The sequence below is a fragment of the Hemiscyllium ocellatum genome (genome assembly GCF_020745735.1).
Source record: "Hemiscyllium ocellatum isolate sHemOce1 chromosome 15 unlocalized genomic scaffold, sHemOce1.pat.X.cur. SUPER_15_unloc_11, whole genome shotgun sequence".
In the NCBI taxonomy this organism is placed as follows: domain Eukaryota; kingdom Metazoa; phylum Chordata; class Chondrichthyes; order Orectolobiformes; family Hemiscylliidae; genus Hemiscyllium; species Hemiscyllium ocellatum.
The window spans coordinates 427,632-447,984 of NW_026867447.1; the positions used below are offsets into that span (position 1 = coordinate 427,632).

The window sequence follows — 20,353 nt, forward strand, 5'->3', positions numbered from 1 at the left end:
ACTGTCCATCTTCCTTCCTAACTATATGTTCGATCTTCCCCACTGGCTAATCGCAATCACCCCCCCCCCTCCACAGCTGGAATAACTGAGTACCTTCCCAGCTACCTTCCCCCAAAAGCCCCACCCTCGCTCTATTTATCTCTCAACCCCCTTATTCCCCCACATTCCTGATGAAGGGCTTATACCTGAAACATTGATTCTCCTGTTCCTTGGATGCTGCCTGACCTGCCGTGCTTTTCCAGCACCGCACATTTTGACTTTCACAGTAACTAATGTTACAGTGCTAAGTCTCACAGTGCCCAGTGTTACAGTGGATAGTATTAAGGTATCCAATCTCCACAGTGCCCAACACTATAGTGCCCAGCCTCACACTGCCTAGTGCTACAGTGGCAATGTTGCAGCATGCAGTTTCACAGTGCCTGGCCTCCACAACAGCCAGGGGTATAGTATACAGTCTCTCAGTGCTCAGTCTCTCAGTGTTTCCGATGTCTCACCCACCGCGCCTACCACCATCACCGAGGTTTACTCTGTCCCAACCTCCAACCCAGCCCACGTTTTACCAAGTGTCCTGTTTCGGAGATATTTCTCCATGCACTGTACTGCCGTGTTGTCCATGTTGGGGTCAAACTTATTTGCAAGGAAATATCTCTGATGGACCACCCACTGTAGATCTCCTGCCCCATACACACAAACCAAGTGGCGATACCTTCCCGTGCAGGGAGGGTACAGCGCACCCCTCGCAACATCACCAGCCTCAAAGGACCACTTTACTGCCCGGCCAAGTGTTCTGGTGGCCCCTTTGGTGTACGGGATTGAGCCGGGTACATTGGGCATTCTGTGCAGGGTATCCCACACATGCTCATCCGGGCTGTAGGTGTCCTCCGACCACTTGAGGAAGGCCTGGATCTCAGCACTGGCAAACACATGGCCGACAAACTCTCTGGTGGCCATGAAGTAGGCACTGCCCACCAAAATGGAGGTGCTGATGTTCGGCTGGTATTTCAGTTGCGCCGTCAAGACGACTTGGTCGAGGGTATCGTGGTGGTATTGCCAACGTTTCTAAAAGACAAGCGCAAGAGAGAGTGAGAAAACGAGAAAGTAGAAATGATAGCTTTTCAACTTCGCCTATGGATTTTTCCCTCCCCAATTCCTCTGCACTCTCCTTGCCTCCAGCTCCAGCAAGATCCATGCACACTCCTTCTCTCAGTTACTCACCTTACAGTGGAGAACAAGGCCATTCAGCCCCTCAGGCCTTTCGCACTCATATTGCCTAGTGCCAGTCACCTGCCTATTTCCCCATATCCCTGCCTCCCAAACCATCTCCCAATGCTCATTCGCTGAGCCAACATAAAACTCATCCTCAAACTCTCCCAGTGGATCTGGCTCCAAAAATACACTTCAAGCTGTGCCCTCTGGTCATAAAGGTTGAGAGCACCAGAAAAATAGATCCTTCAGCCCATCGTGTCTGCGCTGGCAAAACAGGCTCCTTGCTACTCCAGTCTCATTTTCCAGCACTGGGAACATCGCCTTTCATGTCTCACCAGTGCAATGGAGACACTTTCCTGTGGTCATCAACTCCTGGAGTGGGACTTGAACACAGTGCTTTTGCCTTAGAGAGAAGGACATGGTGTGCAGGGATATAGTTCTTTGAAAGTTGCATTGCAAATAGACAGGGTGGTGAAGTATGTGTTTGATACCTTTACCTTCATTGGTCAGTGCATTAAGTATAGGAGTTGGGATGTAATGTTGCAACTGTAACAGAGATGAATAGAGCTCTGAAAGATAGTGGAATCAAGGGTTATGGGGATAAGGCAGGAACAGGATACTGATTGTGGATGATCAGCCATGATTATAATGAATGGTGGTGCTGGCTCGAAGGGCCGAATGGCCTACTCCAGCACCTATTGTCTATAAGTAGGAGTATCTTTGACTATCTCTGATATGCCTTTGCCATTACCAAGTGTGATCTACTGTCTGTAGAGGACATTGGTGAGGCCACTTTTAAAATACTGCATACAATTCTGGTTGCCCTTCGAAAGAAAGGATGTTGTTAAACTTGAGAGGGTGCAGAAAAGATTTACCAGGACGTTGCCGAGATTGGAGCGGTTGAGCTCCAGTAAGAGGTCGAATAGGCTGGGGCTATTTTCCCTGGAGTGTCGGTTACTGAGGGGTATCCTTACAGAAGTTCATAAAATCAGGAGGGGCATGGATAGATGTTGAAATGATCAGCCGGATGATAGTACACCTCACACAGCTTCCTTTACCACATACATGCAAGAAGACTCAACCAGCCGGGTCAAAGCCCACTCTTGCCTGGAGAGTCTGAAACAGGCAGTTGCAATCACACTTTTACACACAAATCAGCGTTCCCTTTTCATGCATTACATTTTGATTTCAAGCCTTAGCAACGCAACTGATCAATCAGATCCTGATCTAGGTACATGATGATTAGCATTAGATCATTGACCTTAAACTTCTACATAACCTGTTGAGTGTTGTTTCGGTCTTCCTGCCTTCTCACTTAGCTGGAGCCAGTTTCAGTAAGCTCACTAGCTTGCATACGTGCTTGGCTACACTTTTCTGTTGCTGCTCAGAATTGTTTAGCTGACCTCCTTTTCTGTTCTTGCCCCATTTTGATTCCTTCCATGTCGGCTGTATAGACAAAGGTCTTTTCCCAAGGGTGGGGGAGTCCAAAACTAGAAGCATAGGTTTAAGGTGAGAGGGGAAAGACCTGAGAGGTTACTTTTTCACGCAGCGGATGATGTGTGCCTGGAATGAGCTACCAAGAGGTGGTGGAGGCGGCTGGTACAATGACAATATTTAAAAGGCATCTAGATGTGGACATGAATAGGAATAGGTTAGAGAGATATGTGCCAAAGGCTGGCAAATGGGACTAGGTCAGATTGGGATGACTGGTCAGTGCAGACAGGTTGAACTGAAGGGTCGGTTCCATACTGTATGATGCTATGACTCCATGCTCTCTGGTTATTGAGGTTTAGAGCACCAAAATAATAAGTTGCACTTCAGCCCATTGTGTCTGCACTGGTCAAAAAGACAAGCTCTGAGCTATTCTCATCCCATTTTGCAGCACTTGGCCCATACCCTTGAGTGTCTCACAATAGCAATGAAGACACCTTCAGCTCCTGGAGTAGGACTTGAAGCCAAAGCTCCTCCCTCAGTGTGCAGGACACCACACAATATGTTCTCTACAGCATGGAAACAGGCCATTTACCTGGTTGATCCTGCCAGTAGCATATGCTTGTCTCAAAGATTAAGCCATGCATGTCTAAGTACTCAAGGACGGTACAGTGAAACTGCGAATGGCTCATTAAATCAGTTATGGTTCCTTTGATCGCTCCAACTGTTACTTGGATAACTGTGGTAATTCTAGAGCTAATACATGCAAACGAGCGCTGACCCATGCGGGGATGCGTGTATTTATCAGACCAAAACCAATCCGGGCTTGCCCGGCAGCTTTGGTGACTCTAGATAACCTCGGACAGATTGCACGTCCTTGTGACGGTGACGACTCATTCAAATGTCTGCCCTATCAACTTTTTTCAGCCATGTGCGTAACCTCAACTACGATATGCAGCTCCTGTTCGTCAACCGTGACGGTTTGGAGGTCGCCCTCAAGGTGCTGCCTGTCTTTTACCAGGACCTGATCACTGTCTGGAACATGGTCGAATCGCACCGCGTCTACCCTCCTGCAGGAGTAGCGGCTGTCGTCAGGGAGCCGTTGCTCAGGAATCCGCACCTCCGTGCTCGCAGGTTCGAGTGGCTATTGGAGGGGAAGGCCATGGCGGTGAGGGCGAACAGGGTCGGGGACATGCTGGGTGCCGGGGGCCTGGGCTGGACGTTGCTGCAAGACATAGCGAGCAGGGCAGCGGTAGACGTCCGGTACGTGACCACCGCCAGCCGACGCCTTAAAACGGCAGTGCTCGGACCCGACGTAGTGCTCGAGTTGGAGGACGCTGAGGTGTGTGGTGGGATCCCATCCACACTCACCCCAGCCCGGACAGAATTTCACATTGGCCCCAAGGTCCCGTACTTCCTGCAGGAGCCTGTGCCCCACAACCTGAGCCGCCTCCGGAATTTTAATTTTGTTCCTTTCAAGGACGTAAAAAGGCAGGCCCTGTTTAGACTGCTGCTGCACACCGTCCACCTCTTCTCCCTCATCCACCGTCTGGACACGCCTTGACGTGTCCATTTGCCACCGGGCGGTGGGGATCCCCAGTGGAGGGCTCTCTATGTGGGAGTCCTCCCCCTTTCTCTCGGGGATCTGGGGTGGAGGGTGCTGCATGCAGCGGTTCACGGACTCCCAGCCCAACTGCTTGTTCTATGGTGCTGTGCAGTCCGTGGACCATGTGTATATTGGGTGTGGGCATTCGCACTCCCTCTTTGGTTTCCTCAAAAACCTCCTCCTCTGCTTTTGGTTGCACTTCAGTCCCACGCTCCTGATCTTCGGGCACCCGGTACGGAGGAGGGAGGGCAGGTCTGAAGACCTCCTCATGGGTCGGCTCCTGGGCCTGGCCAAACTGGCCATAAACAGGTCCAGGCAGCGGGCCGTGGAGGGGGTCGTTAGGGCCGACTGCCTGCCCCTCTTCTGCGGTTACGGTAGAGCCCGGGTGTCCTTGGGGAAGGAGCACGCGGTGTCCACCAACACCCTGGAGTTGTTCAGGGAGAGGTGGGCACCGCAGGGAGTGGAGTGCATCATCTCCCCCTCCACCTTTATTTTGATTTAGTCCCTGCCCTCCCCTCCACTGTTTTGATCACACAGCATTGCCCTTTGATGTGAAGGGCACTGCTTGTCACAGGCCACACGGGTGTTTCCTTTCTTCCTGGTGGTGGAAATTTAAATAAAGATTTGTGCACTTTGTGTCTTTCACTGTGTCTCACACCTGCACACACACACCATGGGTGCTGGGGAAAAAAATAAGCACTACCGCTGTTAGGCGGTAATGCGGGGTTAAAGAAGAAAACAAAAATGGAAACAGGCCATTTGGCCCAACAAGTCCACACCAATCTTCTGAATAGCAAACCATCCACACCCATTACCCGACCTGATATTTACCCCTGATTAATGCACCCAAACACGATGGACAATTTAGCATGACAAATCTACCTGGCCTGCACATCTTTGTGGATTGTGGCAGGAAACCAGAGCACCCGGTGGAAAGCCATGCATACATGGGGAGAATGTGCAAACTCAACACAGACAGGCGCCCAAGGCTGGAATCGAACCCAGGTCCCTGGCACTGTGAGGCAACAGTGCTAACCACTGAGACAACATGCCACCCCTTCCGCAAGACACAAGACACTTTATTCACATTGTGTCAAAAGATATCTTTTATCCTCGGTCCTTGTGGCATCATGCATGGGAGATATGGATCCTTGGTTACCAAGGGGAGGATAGATTATCGATGGTATGCAGGAATGTGGATGGTGGAACAGGATCAAAAGGGCCAATGGCCTACTCTTGTTCCTTGTATGTATGGGAGCATACATACAAGGAACTCTTTTTTAAAATCCAACTTACATCGGAACTGGCCATCATCTCATACAAATGTAGTTTAGGTTTCATTTGCGTTTCAATTCCTCAGTTATCCTCACCATGCCTCTAACCCAAAATCTTACATCTGCATTCCATTGCATTTGTACAATCGGTGAGCAGTCAAGTATATTTCCTTGACTTCATTACCGAGTGCTCACCCTATACCCATTGAATAAACCTCACCCCAATCTCCTTTGTTCCAATGGGAGCATCGTTGACCTTTCCAACTGAGCCATCCAACTTAAACCCTGGCACCATTCTGCGAAATCTCCTCTTCTCCCTGTCCTGAGGGCCCTCACATCGTTTTAAAGTCACTGGAAATGACCACAACAATCCAACTGGGGCTAAATCAATTCGACATGCAGCATAACTCAACCATTTATTGGCATCAATGCCTCTATTTATGAAGACTTCTGCTTTTCTACCCTCTTACGGCCTCCTCCACCTTCTAATGTTGATGAATGTTTATTGCCAGATCCCTCTAACCCTGTGCACTCTTTACGATTGTGCCATTACATTTCTATTACCTCTCCACATCCTTCTCCCAAAACATATCACCTTACACTCTTCTGTATTCACCTCTGACTGGATGCTGTCTGTTCATTGTGATGACTCTGGACAATTTACATCATCCTCACCATTTGCCAATCCTCCAGGTTTATCATTGCCCCGAATATGGGCATTTGCCACATACTCCAAGATTGATATCACTGACATATTGAATAAAAGCAGTCGTCTATTTAGGGCTGAGATGCGGAAACATTTCTTAACTTACAGGATAGTGAAGTTATGGAATTCTGTACCACAGAAAGCTGTGTCATTGAATATATCCAATATATCCAAGAATGCGATTCACAAATATTTAGGTTTCAAAAGCATCAAAGGCATGGGGAGAAAGTGGTAGAGGAGATAGATGCATTGAGATAGAGGATCAGCCATGATCATACAGTATGGTGGGTGTCATGTAGGGCCAAATCATCTTCTCCTGCTCCGGGTCTTGATGTTTATATGTCCCAGCTGTGTGGATCATTCCCACCTACCAACCGACCAACCTCTCGTCTAAAACAAGATCCATGAATCAGGGCTTGTGTTGTCAATTTTGTTGTCCAGCAATTTTTATCTAGTGCCTAGTGAAACATTTCATTGAATCCAGTTCAGACAACATTCTCTGCATTCAAATTCTCAGCTGCTTCATCAATGCATGATGCGAGGTTGGAGACTTCCCTTTTGTAAACCTGCAGTGGCTTCGCTTCATTAATTTGATCTAAGGCAGGTTGGTGCGAATTGCAGCCATAACTACCAGCATCAATGTCAAGTGCATGATATAAAGTAAACTAGGATCCATGCGGTGTGAGCCTCGGAGACCCAGGTTCAAGTCGCTTCTGCTCCAGAGTTGTGCGATAACATCTTTGAACAGTTTCATCAGTAAATGTAAGACCATTAACAAGTCGGGACAGGAGTCGGCCATTTGGTCCCTCAAGCCAGCTTCACTAGGATCATGGCTGATTCAACATTCCTCACAACCATGTTCTTGCCCTATCCCCGTAACCCGTAATTCCCCACTGACCAAGAATCTATCCATCTGAGCCTTAAATATATACAAGGACAGCTCTCTGTGGCAAGGAATTCCAAAGATTCACAGACTTCTGAGAGAGGAAATTCCACCTCATCTCAGTCTTAAACTGGTGCCCCTTTATTCTGAGACAATACACCCCCTGGTCCTGGACACTCCCATGAGGAGAAACATCCTTTCAGCATTTGTCCTGTCAAGCCTCTTAATCCTGTCCATTTCAATGAGGTCACCTCTCGTTCTTCTAAACTCCAGTGAGTAGAATCCTGTTTAGCCTTTTGTTTTTAAGACAATCCCTCCATAATGGGGGCCATCCCACTGAACATTTTCTTAACTTCCTCCCATGAAACAACATGTTTTCTTAAATAAGGTGACCAGAAGTGCTGACAGTACTCCGGATGTGCTCTCACAAGCACCTTGCACAGTTGTAGTAAGATTTCCTGACTTTTATACTCCAACCCCTTTCAAATAAGGGCAAACATTCCACTTCAGTTCTGAAGAAAGATCACCAGACTCAAAACATTGACTCTGTTTTCTCTCCACGAATGCTACCCAACCTGCTGAGCCTCTCCAGAAATTTGTTTTCATCCAATATTCCATTAGTCTTCCCAATTACCTGCTGCCCCCCGTGTGCAAGCTTTCCATGTTTCATTCACTAGTTCCCCCAAATCCCTTTGTGTTGCAGCTTTCTGAAGCTTTCTCCATTTAAATAATATTCTATTCTTTTGATTTCCCTTCCAAATGAACAACTTCACATTTTCCCAACATTGCACTCCATTTGCCAACATTTTTGCCAACTTAACCTATCAATATCTGTCTGTAAAGCACATAAGACAACATTTTTTACTGTAACTTGAGATACATGACAGTAATATATCAACAAAGTTTGAGATAATTTGTAGTTCAGGTTGAGATTCTCGATGTAGGTTTGTTTGCTGAGTTGGAAGGTTCACTGAAGATGTTGCCTAGTATGGCGACGAAACATCTAAAATGAACCTTCCAGCAAACCTACATCCAGAGTAATATTTCAAGTCAACCTCAGAGTACAACGGGGTCTTGATCAGATGGGCTAATAGGCTGAGGAATGCCAGATGGAGTTTAATGTCGATAAATGTGAGGTGTTCCATTTTGGAAAGGCAAATCAGGGCAGGAATAATACACTTCATGGTGAAGTCTGGGGAGTGATGATGAAACAAGAGGTCTTGGAATGCAGTTTCATAGTTTCTTGAAAAGGGAGTCGCAGATAGACAGCGTATTGAAGAAGGTGTTTGCTACGCTTGCCATTCTTGGTCAGTGCATTGTGTGTAGGGGTTGGGAGGTCATGCTGTGGCTGAACAAGACATTGGATTTGGCAACTGCTAGAATACAGCATGGAATTCTAGTCTCCCTGCTATGGGAAGGATGTTGTGAAACTTGAAAAGGTTCAGAAAAGATTTACAACAATGTTGCCAGAGTTGTGTGTGGAAATGCAGGAGATTGGTACTAGATGTGGAATAATTACAGACACGATTGGCTGAATGGCATCCTTCCGCAAGAATTCTTTAATTCTGTGACTGGTGCAGAGGGAGATTAACTTCAAGGTTCATGTTATCAGGAGGGACACCAAAGCCCTTTCCTCAGCTGAGTGGTCAGAAAACTCCCTACTCTTTACTTGAACTAAGGCATAACCTGTCTCCACCAACGTCATAGCAAAAGTCAGCCATTCGTCCCTTCAAGTCTGCTCCACCATTCAAGAAGATCACTGCTCATCTGGCTACAATTTCAATACCACATTTCTATCGGTTGCCCCGGGGTCCTTATCTTTTTTTAAAAAACGGTCAGCTTGCTCACCCTTTCACAACTTCATCAACTCAGCCTTCGCAACTTTGTACAGAAGAGATTTACACAGTGCCACAGCCCTCTCAGGGGAAAATAATTCTGCAAGGCATTTGGTGAGGTCACTTTTGGAGTACTGAGTAAATTTGTGATCGCCCTGCTATTGGAAGGATGTTGTTAAACTACAAAGGATGCAGAATAAATTTACAAAGATGTTGCCAGGACTGCAGGGTTTTAGTTATAAGGAGAGGCTAGATAGGCTAGGACTTTTCTCACTGGAGTATTGGATGTTTATAAAATTGTGTGGGAAATCAATAAAAGTGAATAGCCCCAGGATGGGGGAGTCCAAACTCAGAGGGCATAGGATTAAGGTGAGACCTGAGGGTAGTGCAAATACGGAGCAAGTTGCCAAAATGAATTGTTGTAGTGGGTACAATTACAAGATTTCACAGACAACATAAATTGGACAAGTGTAGAGGGACTAGTTTCAATTAGGATACCTGGTTGACATGGATGAGTTGGATGAAAGGGTATATTTCAGTGCTGTAGGAGTCTGACAATATCTTATTCTACAAAACATCTTGTCAAACCTACAAGAGAAAGCAATGTCCCATCAACCACCTTATGTTCCCTCAGAGAAATTTATACATTTCAAAAAGATTTCTCAGATTTTCAAACTTAAATGTGTTAAGGCCAATTTGTTCAACCTTCCTTCATAAGATAAAGCCTTCATCCCATGAAAAAGGCAGGTGAAACTTGCTGTCAATATAATTATTTTATGTTTTAAATGAGAGAAAAATGTACAGACTGATTCTGATGTGGTCTCTTCAAGGCCTTGTATGGCACTTTCTCCACCCCTCAGGCCTGGAAATGGACTCTACATTTTGAAGAGAAATGCCTGTACTAATGGACTCTGGACTAGAAAGGACTCTGTTTGTTGGTAATTAACTGTCATATGGTTTGTTGGGCTTATCACCTGCACTGTCTTGCATGTCCCTGCGTCTGGAAGATCTTACTGTGAGCTGGGAGGCTCATGGGTCATCCTGAAAGCTGTCACCTCGAGAGCTGGAGGGCAGGTAGGCCATCCTGTGAACCTGAAGGTTGGTAGGCTGTCCCGGGTAGGCGGGTAGACCACCCTGATGACAGTCTCCCCGAGAGCTAGATGGTGGGTAAACCTGTCTTGTGTGTCATGTGTGTCCTTGGGTCTGGCAAGCTTTACTGTGAGCTGGGACGTTCATGGATCGTCCTGAAAGCTGTCACCCCAAGAACCAGAGGGTGGGTAGGCCACCTTGATGCCAGTTGCCCCTAGAGCCAGTAGGTGGGTAGGCCATTCTGAGCGCTGTCGTCCTGAGAAAGGGTAATCTGGATGGGCTGTCCTAGAGGTGGTCGGAAGGTGTCTCAAAGCAGTCAAGAGCCAGAAGGCGCATAGGGGCCTGAAACGTCAATTGCCCTTCTGCTCTGTTTGCAGCTCCACTCTCCAACTCTTCTATATTCCTTTGTACATTCTGAACCTCCCTCCATGCAACTGAACAGTTTTAACAACCCTGTCTCTCTTTGTACAGACAGGAGTGAAGGACTGGAGGGGAGAGAGAAATGATGGAGAGAGGGAGGATGGAAAACACTTGGATGAAGAGAGGCCCAGCAGACAGGAAGGCGGTTACCTTTTTGAACCCTGGCGCAGGATCTGACTCAATCACATTGGAGCCGTTCAGAGCTCTGAGGCTGCGGACTATCTCCCAGTTGGTCTTCAGGGGGACGTCTTGGCCACATACATTGATGAAGTACCTCCAGGGGACAGGGCTCTCCAGCAGCTCCTTCATGCAGTTGAGATCCGCCTGAACTCTGCTCCAGCCAGCATAGGGGACCCACTCCAGCTTGGCTGCGACAAAGACATTGTGGAAACACGAAGCGATGGCCTGAACGGCCGCATGAAATGGACTGGGGGATTTGCTGTCCACATGGATACAGTAGACATTCTGTGGGGCGTAACTGCTCCGTAGAAGCCTCTTGAACATCTCAATGCTCTGGTGGATGACCATGGAGTAAGCCAAGGGGAAGTGTTCCTCCTCAGGGCTCGGGGAACAGTGATATACTTGCGGGCCCTCACAAACGATCTGCAATTTCGGGTCATGTTCAGGCTTGGTGCTTGAGGGAGACAGTAATAGAGTTGAGGAGGGCCCTTTCCAACTCCTGCCTGTCCCTCTGGATGATGTGCCAACAGGTGGAGTTCTCCTCGACCAGCAGGAGGTGTTCCTGCATTGGACTGGCGCCTGGTTTCACCAGCCTGAGAGTCAGCCTGCCCCCTCCTCTTTGGAACAGCAGCCATTGGCACAACAAGACCACCCTGAACACACACAGCACTGATCTGAGGCATGAACAGTGGGCACAATGCTGGCTCAGCTTGGGCATGGCACTTTCCAGAGGGCAGTGTCCCCAGCCTATAGGCAATAGGTAAATGCAGAATGGATGCCTTCTGTGCTGGGCAGCATTGCCTCCACCAGGCCTTGGGGAAGGAGTGATTGCAATTTGCTGGAGAGGTCGCCCCAGCCAGTCCTCTCTCCTTGTGAGACTCTTGTCTTCCCTTTTCCCCAAGATTCAACGAATGGCTCCGACTTTCACTCCCTCTCCCCCCAGAACTGCTCTCCCTCTGGAATTCCTCTCCCACTTTAACACCTCTCCCTCTTTCCGTTACCTCTTTGTAACCCCTCCCCCTCTATAACCCCTCTCCCTTTGTAATCCCTCTCCTCCACTAACTCATCCCTCTCCCTCAGTAACTCCTCTCCTCCCTCTCTCGATAACTCTGTCTTTCTCTGGGTAACTCCTCTCTGCCTCTCTCTGTAACTTCTCCCTCTCCCTCTGTAACTCTCTCTCGGTAACTCCTCCTGCCCTCCTCCGGATGAAACCCAGCCAATGTTCCGTTGTTTCTCTGTCGGAGTCCAGGCTCCTCTCGTTGCCTGCTTGCTTGGCTACAGGCATTTCCTTCCCCGGTCTCCGCTTCTCTCCGGCCATTCCTGGACCGGTGTTGCCCGGGTGAAGTAAACGAGAGGATCGCGATGGTGAGCAGTCTGGATCGGAGAACCTACCACCAGAGAGAACACAGAGCCAGCCAAGCCCAATAAACCACCCCCCAGCCTGGACTGAGATGCTCTTTCAGGAAGGAACCTGCCATTGAGCCCACAACAATGTGGGAGGGGTATCCCTTGGATGAAGAGAGGGTCAGGAGACTGGAAGGTGGTTACCTGTTTGTCCTGTGACTCTTAACTGCCCTCTGGGCAATTAGGGATGGCCAATAAATACTGGCCTAGCCAACGATGCCCCCATCCCATAAATTTATTTGAAAAAAAATGACAATAGTAAATCAAACTTCACCACTATCTCTCTCTCTCTCTCTCTCTCTCTCATGCGAAATTGGAATGATGGTGATTTGACCATTCATAATAAAGCTGTGAATCTGAGCACAGCAAGTTGATATGAATCCAAAAAAACAATTCCCCTGGCTGAGAGTGGCTCAGAGGTTAGCATTGATAGAGCATAGTGCCAGGGACCAGAGTTTGATTCTAGCCTTGGGTGGCTGTGTGTAGTTTTGCATGTTGTCTGCTTGGGTACCCTTCGGGTGCTCTGATTTCAAAGATGTTCAAGTTAGGTGGATTGGCCATGCTGAATTGCCCATAATGTCCAGGGATGTGCAGGCTGGGTGGGTTACCATAGCCACACACACACGCAGACAGCAGAACAGTCCTGCAGGTTTAGGCAATGCTCAATCTAATGCAACATCCTGGTGGATCTCCTTTGCCCCCCCCCAGTACAATCACATCCTTCCTATAATGCGCTGACCAGAACTGCACACAGTACTCCAGCTGTGGTCTCATCAAAATCCTGTAAAACTCCAACATGACACCTCCCTGCTCATGTATTCAGTGGCTTTGATCCTTCTTAATTCCCTTACCTGCCTATCCTACTGCCTTCACGGATGGCTGGACACACAAACCAGGATCCGTCTAATCTTCTGTGCTTGCCAGGGTCCTCCTATTTAACATGTACTCCCTTGCCATGTTAGTCCTCTGGAAATGCATGTCACAGAAATTTGGACATTCAGTAGCACAGAATGGAGAAAAAAAACGACTGGCATCAAGAGCTGGCATCTTTTAAACATTGTAACTGTGCTCACATACATTACTTCATCTGGAAGGTCATTCCATCACAAACCACTCTGGGGAAAAGAGTTGCTCCTCAATCTTTAAATCTTTTTCCTCTGACCTTACAAATATGGCCCTGAGTCTGAACTCCCTCACACTAGGGAAAAGACCCTTCTCATTCACCTTATCAATCACTGTCATGATTTTATAAACCTCAACAAGGTCACCCCTCAATTTCCTATGCTGCAGTGAAAAACACGTACAGTTCTGATATGGATCCTTTAGAGAGGGGACAGAAAATGTTTACCAGGACGTTGCCTGGAATGGGGGATTTTACCTGTGAACAAAGATTGGATAGACTGGGTTTGTTTTCACTAGAATGCAGGAGGTTGAGGGGTGACCTTATAGAAGTTTATAAGATTGTGAATGGCATGGATAGGGTGGAAAGTATGAGGCCTTTTCTCTGGGTGGAAGAGTCAGTTAATCGGGGGCACAGGTTCAAGGTGCAGGGGTCAGGGGGATGTTTAAAAGAGATAAGTGAAGCATGTTTATCATGGAAAGGGTGGCGAGTTCATGGAACACGCTGCCAGAACAGACAATGGAAGCAGATACAATTGTAATTTTCAAGAAGCATCCAGCAGCAGGCATGAATAGGAAGGGAACAGGGGAATACGGATCCTGTAAGTGAAGACAGTTTTAATATGGAAGGCAAAATGTGTCAGTGCAGGCTTGGAGTGTTGAAGAGCCTGTTCCTGTGCTGTAATGTTCTTTGTAAAATGTCCCCAGCCTCTCCAGTCTATTTTTATATATCTCAAACCCTGCACTCTTGGCAACGTCCTGGTAAATCTTTTCTGAACCATCTCCAATTTAATAATATCCTTCCTACAGCAGCGTAAGCAGAACAGGACGCAGTCTTCCAGAACTGGCCTTACCAACTTCCTGACCAACCTCAGCACGCCATCCCAACTCCAATATTCAGAGAGCTGAACAATGAAGGTCATCACACTCCAGCAGGTATTGTTTCACCCTGACTCCCCTTGTAACTGTCCACATCTCGCTGGGACACTGATGGGAAACATCTTGGCTCTTTGACTGATTCGACCAAGTCTCATTTCCTACTGTTCCTGTGTATCCCTCAGAATAGGAATGTGATGTGAATTCCCATGGCAACATCACAATGACAGACTTGTTTGTGGATTTACATGAAGTGGGCATCACTGACTGGGACAGCCTTGTTACCCATCCCCCTAATCTCTCCGGCATAAATGATAAGGAACTCTCCTCTTTAACCCCACTGTGTTTTAAGAACCCTAACCACAAATGCAAAGTCACATGGGAGAGAGTCCCAGGATTCTGTCCCAGAAAAACTGAAGGAAGGATGATTAATTTCAAAGTTGGGATTAAGGGTGAAGTGGAGAGTAACTGCAGAAGGAGTAGTGTTGCATCATATTGCTGGCCTTGTCTTCAAGGTGAAATTGATATTGGGATTACAAGGTGCTGTTGAGGGACCCTTCCTGAATTACTCTAGTAAATCCACAACAGGTATAACATTGTTTCCAGGAAAAAATGGACAGGATTCATCAGAGAAGGGAAATGCAAACTGCTCAAAGTCTTATGAGATGATAACATGGAGGGCCCAAGCAGCTGAAGGCCGGTGGAGTGATGGAATTAGGGGATGGTCAAGAGGCTGGGATCGTAGGAGGGCTGACATCATGGAGTGAGAATGAACATTGATGTTACAGCTAAGAGAGGGTTATTGGGACTGGAGGAGGTTTCAGAGATAGGGTGGGGTGTAGGGGGTGGAGGAGGTTCTGGAAATAGGGAAGGTGTCAGGGCTGGATGAAGTTACAGAGATAGGGAGGAATGTACTGGGTGGAGGGGGTTACAGAGTCATAGAGATGTACAATGCAGAAACAGTCCCATCAATCCAACTCATCTGTGCTGACCAGTTCTCCTAACCTCATCTTGACTCAATTGCCCTCACTTGACCCATATCCCTCTGCACCTTTCCTCGTCATATACCAATCCAAATGCCCTTTGAATGCTATAATTCTACCAGCCTCCACCACTTCCTCTGGCAGCTCATTCCATACATGCACCACTCCTCAGCCCATTGGCCCATCTCATCAAGATCCTGTTGTACTCTGAGATAACCTTCTTTGCCATCCACTGCACCTCCAGTTTTGGTGTCATCTGTAAACTTACTAACTGTATCCCCTATGTTCACATCCAAATCATTATATAAATGATGAAAAGCAGTGCACCCAGCACCGATCCTTGTGGCACACCACTGTCACAGGCCTCGAGTCTGAAAAGCAACTCTCCGCCACCGCCCTCTGTCTTTTACCTTAAAAGTCAGTTCTGCATCCAAGTGGCTAGTTCTGCTTGTGCTCCATGAGATCTAATCTTACTAACCAGTATACCATGGGGATCCTTGTCGAACGCCACACTGAAGTCCACATGGAATGCGTCTACCGCTCTGCCCTCATCAATCCTCTTTGTTACTTCTCTGAACCAACACAGTCAAGTTAGTGAGACATGATTTCCCACACACAAAGCCATGTTGACTATTCCTACTCAGTCCTCACCTTTCCAAATACATGTAAATCCTGTCCGTCAGGATTCCCTCTAACAACTTGCCTGCCACCAATGTCAGGCTTACTGGTCTGTAGCTTCTCTCAGCTTTAAAACATCACCTTTTCATTCTGAGGCTATGTCCTCTGGTTCTCATCTCTCCTGCTTGTGGAAACACCTTTCCATATCCAGTCTACCACGAGGTCTCAGTATTCTGTAAGTTTCAATCAGATCTCCCTCACTCTTCTGAACTCCATTGCGTCCAGACACAGAGTCCTCAACCGCTCCACAAGTGACAAGCCTTTCATTCCTGGGATCATTCTTATAAAATGCCTCAGGAATGCTCTTAACTTCCTATTGTGAGAGATGACATTACACTGAATTACATATTTTGACTACAGGCTATAAAACCACCGAACTTTAGCAGCAAGCTCTGTTCGTGTCCCTTTTTCACTGACTGCTGCCATCTCCTCAACAGTTTGAAGGGTCTATGATGTGGAGATACTAGACAGTACAAACTGAGCATACACATCTCTCTGTGATGAGAACAACCCACGATCTACTCAGACTATGTGGACTTTACCTTTACCTTCACCAAGCATACATTAATATGATTAAAAACACATTTACTCAACAACAGGAATGTTGGATGATGATTACAAAAATAACTTGGTCAACATATATTTTGCCCGAACCATGGTTGCTACCATATAACCAAAAACAATTATACATGAGGAAGTCTAAACCCAGTTTATTCATCCTAGACACGTGTTGCAATTCAGTTCTTTCTGTTTTCTTGTCTTTGACAGTGCATTACCCTCTAATGTAGGTATGTCTGCTCTCATCTATGTTCACCCTGTTAAATGTCCTTGTCTTTATCTTCACTCTCAGAAGATTACTGCTGGTCCCCTATTTCCTCTGCTGACAGTCCACACCCTGTTTGTCAACTGCACTTGAGAAAGGCATAGTGCCCCATTTCTGATCTTTACTACAATGCCCCACTGGAGCTTCCAACTCATCTTGAAGTGGTTGAGTTATGATTGTTCAACTATGGCCCTGGTGGAAGCATGGGCAGTGTTATATCTTCATTTTGCCATTGCCTCAGGGAGGCACTAGCATCTTGATTACATTCATAGACCCTTATTTCAAGGAGATTGGAGTGTAAGAGTAGGGAAGACTTACTGGTGAGACCACATAGAGTCATACAACACAGAAACAGACCCTCCGGTCCAACAAAGCCTTGCCGAATATTATCCCAAACTAAACTAGTTCCACCTGCCCGCTCCTGGCCCATAGCCCTCCAAGCCTTTCCCACTCATGTACTTATCCAAATGTCTTTTAAACCTTATAATTGTACCCACATCCTCCCTTTTCTCAGGAAGTTCATTCCACATGCAAACCACCCTATGCACAAAGAAAGTTCCTCATCTTTTTAAAATCTCTTTCCTCTCTGTTTAAAAATGTGCCCCCTAGTCTTGAAATGCCCACCCTTGGGAAAAGACAACTAGCATTAACTCTATCCATACCCATCATTCTTTTATAAACTTCTATCAGTCTCGAGTAATGTGGGCAGTTTTGGTCCCTTTGTTTGGGGAAGTTTCATTGGAGGCAGTTGAGAGAATACTAGGCTAATCCCCAGTGAGCAGGGATTGTCTAAATAGCAAATGCTAAATAGGTTGGGACTCTACTCACTGGAACTTAGAAGAATGATCTAACTGAAAAATATGGGATTATTAAGGGATTTTACAGGGAAAATGCTGAGAGGCGGTTTCTCGTCATGGGGGAGTCTAGGACCAGAAAGCATGGTCTCAGAATCAAGGGGTGCCAGTTTAAGACTGAAATGAGGAAGAATTTCTTCTCTGAGTCTTTGGAAGTCCTTGTCACAGTGCCCCCTGTGGGGGCAGAGTCCTTGGTATATTTAAGGCTGAGATGGATAGATTCTTGATCAGTCTGGGAATCAAGGCTTCCAACGAAAGCATAGGAAGGTGAAAGTGAGGAATGTTGGATCAGTCACGATCCTATTGAATGGTGGAGCAGGATCAAGAGCTTAAGGACCTACTCCTGTTCCTGTTTCTTATGGCATTATTGTCATGTGGTCATCCTGAGCACTAACCTACTGTTCTGGAAATCATGGTGTTGAATACTACCACAATTGATGGTGAAATATGAATTCAATAAAATCTGGATTTAAACACTAGCCTATGATGACCATATAACCATTGTTGATTCTCAGATTACAGGTTTATTAGTGAAACTCCAGAACCATGGCAATTACGTTGGCTCTTAACTGACATCTGAAATAGTCAAGTAAGACACTCATGTCAAAGGTAATAATAGATGGAAAACAAATGGCAGCCGTACCAGAAAAGCCACATCTCAGGAAAGAATAACAAGAAAAGAAAAACATGTTATGAACCAAATTTAGAGAATTTTTCATTTAATTCCCTGCAGTTCTTCTTCTGTGGCCCAAGGTCTTTGGAAGGAGGCAGGATCTCGGGACTTGTCTTCTACATCAACATCATGGCAGCTCCAAGACAGTCTGAAACAATCCTCCAAACTCTGGCATCGATGGTTAAACATCGATAAGTTAAACATTGTGGAAGTGACAAAACCTTTCCAATCTGCAGGTTTGTGATAGGGCAGTCTGAAAGCAATATGGGTACAGGCTATGGCACCCTACAGCTGGGGGAAGGAAGTGATGGCAGAGAATCCCACTGCCCAGGTTGCTTGGCTCTCCTTGTTATGGGTGAATGATGTAAAACAAGTGTAATCTGGAGAAAGAGGCATCAGTGACAGCTTGGATGCATTTGCAGGTCACCTCAACTAAGAGATGCTACAAAAGACCCGATGTAAAATGTGTGTGTGTGTGTGTAAAGTGTATGGGAACTGATTTGATTCCACGGAGTCTGGCTCAGCTACTGCTGGCATGTACTGGACTGCGGCCTACCTCTTGCCCATTGAGCATCTCAGCAGGAATTCATCTTTTTCTGCTGGTGGTAATGGCATCAAGGCTACGACATCTGCCATGTCCATCTTGCCCTCAGAGGTTTCTTGGACACTGGGAGGACAGGGAGAACCCACAGTTTCTGGCAGCCTGTTGGATGTTCCAAGTGGCTGGGTATGTTTTCTTCCTGCCCCACTTTTGATGTTATAGCTATTAGTTGACACAAATACTGAATCAGGATCACCTCTCTGCCTTGAGAAGTGTACATCATTCGACCATGCCTCTTACGCATGCACGGTAATTCCAATTGTTCGTCTCCTGGACTAACCTGCCTCTTTCGTATAGAAATGTCTTCCGGCCAGCATTGGTGTTCATGACACTTTTTCACACACTGCACTAGGTGGAAGAACATCAGATTTAATCTGGAGTGGAGTCTTCTCTGCATTACCAGTGCTTCTGTTCATGTATTTGTGTGAGTGCTGGTTCTATAATCAATCACAAATTGGGACACTTGGGTATTGACTAAAGTTGCAGGCTGTATCTTTAAACTTTGTTTCAATGTTTGGACTGCTCTTTCCCCCAGACTATCAGACAACAGATGCAGCTGTCCTTACATGCTGAATATCATTCCACTTTAGGAAAGACAAAAGGCTCCCTCGTGCTAAATGATGGCCTGCTACTTGTGCCCAGCATGTCCAGTTTCTGTGTATTGTAAAAGATCCTCACAACTTTTCAATTGTCATCCCCACATTTGACAAATGCACGACATGCACATCCAACCACATTGTGTGTACACAATGATTAAATGGATAACCACAATGAAAGCACTGGCACAGTTGACGTGTAACTGAGTCCAGGTGTTACCTGACCAGTTCTATGATTGTGCCACCAGCAGCTGGCAATCTTTGTCTTTGTTGGTACTCTAGCCATTGACCCACAAACATGGCTGCATCGGCATCTGATCCCGGCCACCAGACAAAACATCTTGTCAACACCTTCATTTTGGAAATCACAGGATGACCCTGGTGGAGTTCAGCCAGTATCTTGGGAAAAACACACTTGCTCCCCGTATTACTATGCCATCCTCAATGGACATCTAGTCTTGCCAAGTCCAGAAAGGATTCAATTCTGGTTGTAATGCCCCTTTCATTTCCAACACCACCAGCTGTTTGTGATTCACCAGGAAGGGATCTTTTTGTACCCACAGTCTGATATGGTCAGAGATGATGGGAAACATGCCCGCAATGTTTAAAAACAGAACAGACTTTTTCACTGCTGGCACCCACCATGGTGTATCTACCAGAGGGAGTAGGCTTCACACAACTGCATTGAACACCTAATTGCCCACACAGTTTTCTGAGGGTTTATGCACTCAGCATGACAGCCCACTGAATTTGACCTGAAGCTTGAGGTGTGATGGCCCTGACATCATCAGGTCTCCCTGGCAGCGTATTGTGGTCCATTGATATTTCAAATTGATGTCCTAAAAGGTATTGGTGGAACTTTCGCACACAAAGGATTACCACCAAACCTTCCTTTTCTATCTGGATATGTCTTCATTTGACATTAGTCAAAGTTTGAGAAACATATACCATGTCTGCCAAGCCATCAATGAGCCAGCAGTTACCTCAAACTGTATTGGGAGGCATCACATGTCAGCACTACAGCTCACTGGGAACTATTGTGTGCCAACACCATCTACAATACCTGCTTTTTCACTTCCCTAAAGATTACTTCTGGGCGATGAGATCATTTGCAAT

The 20,353-nt window shown here is 46.6% G+C and overlaps 1 pseudogene; it reads right to left on the reverse strand.

The window, feature by feature from the left end:
• Positions 1-522: 522 nt before the first annotated feature.
• LOC132806122 (beta-1,3-galactosyl-O-glycosyl-glycoprotein beta-1,6-N-acetylglucosaminyltransferase-like) lies at positions 523-18,682 on the reverse strand (annotated as a pseudogene).
• Positions 18,683-20,353: the final 1,671 nt, after the last annotated feature.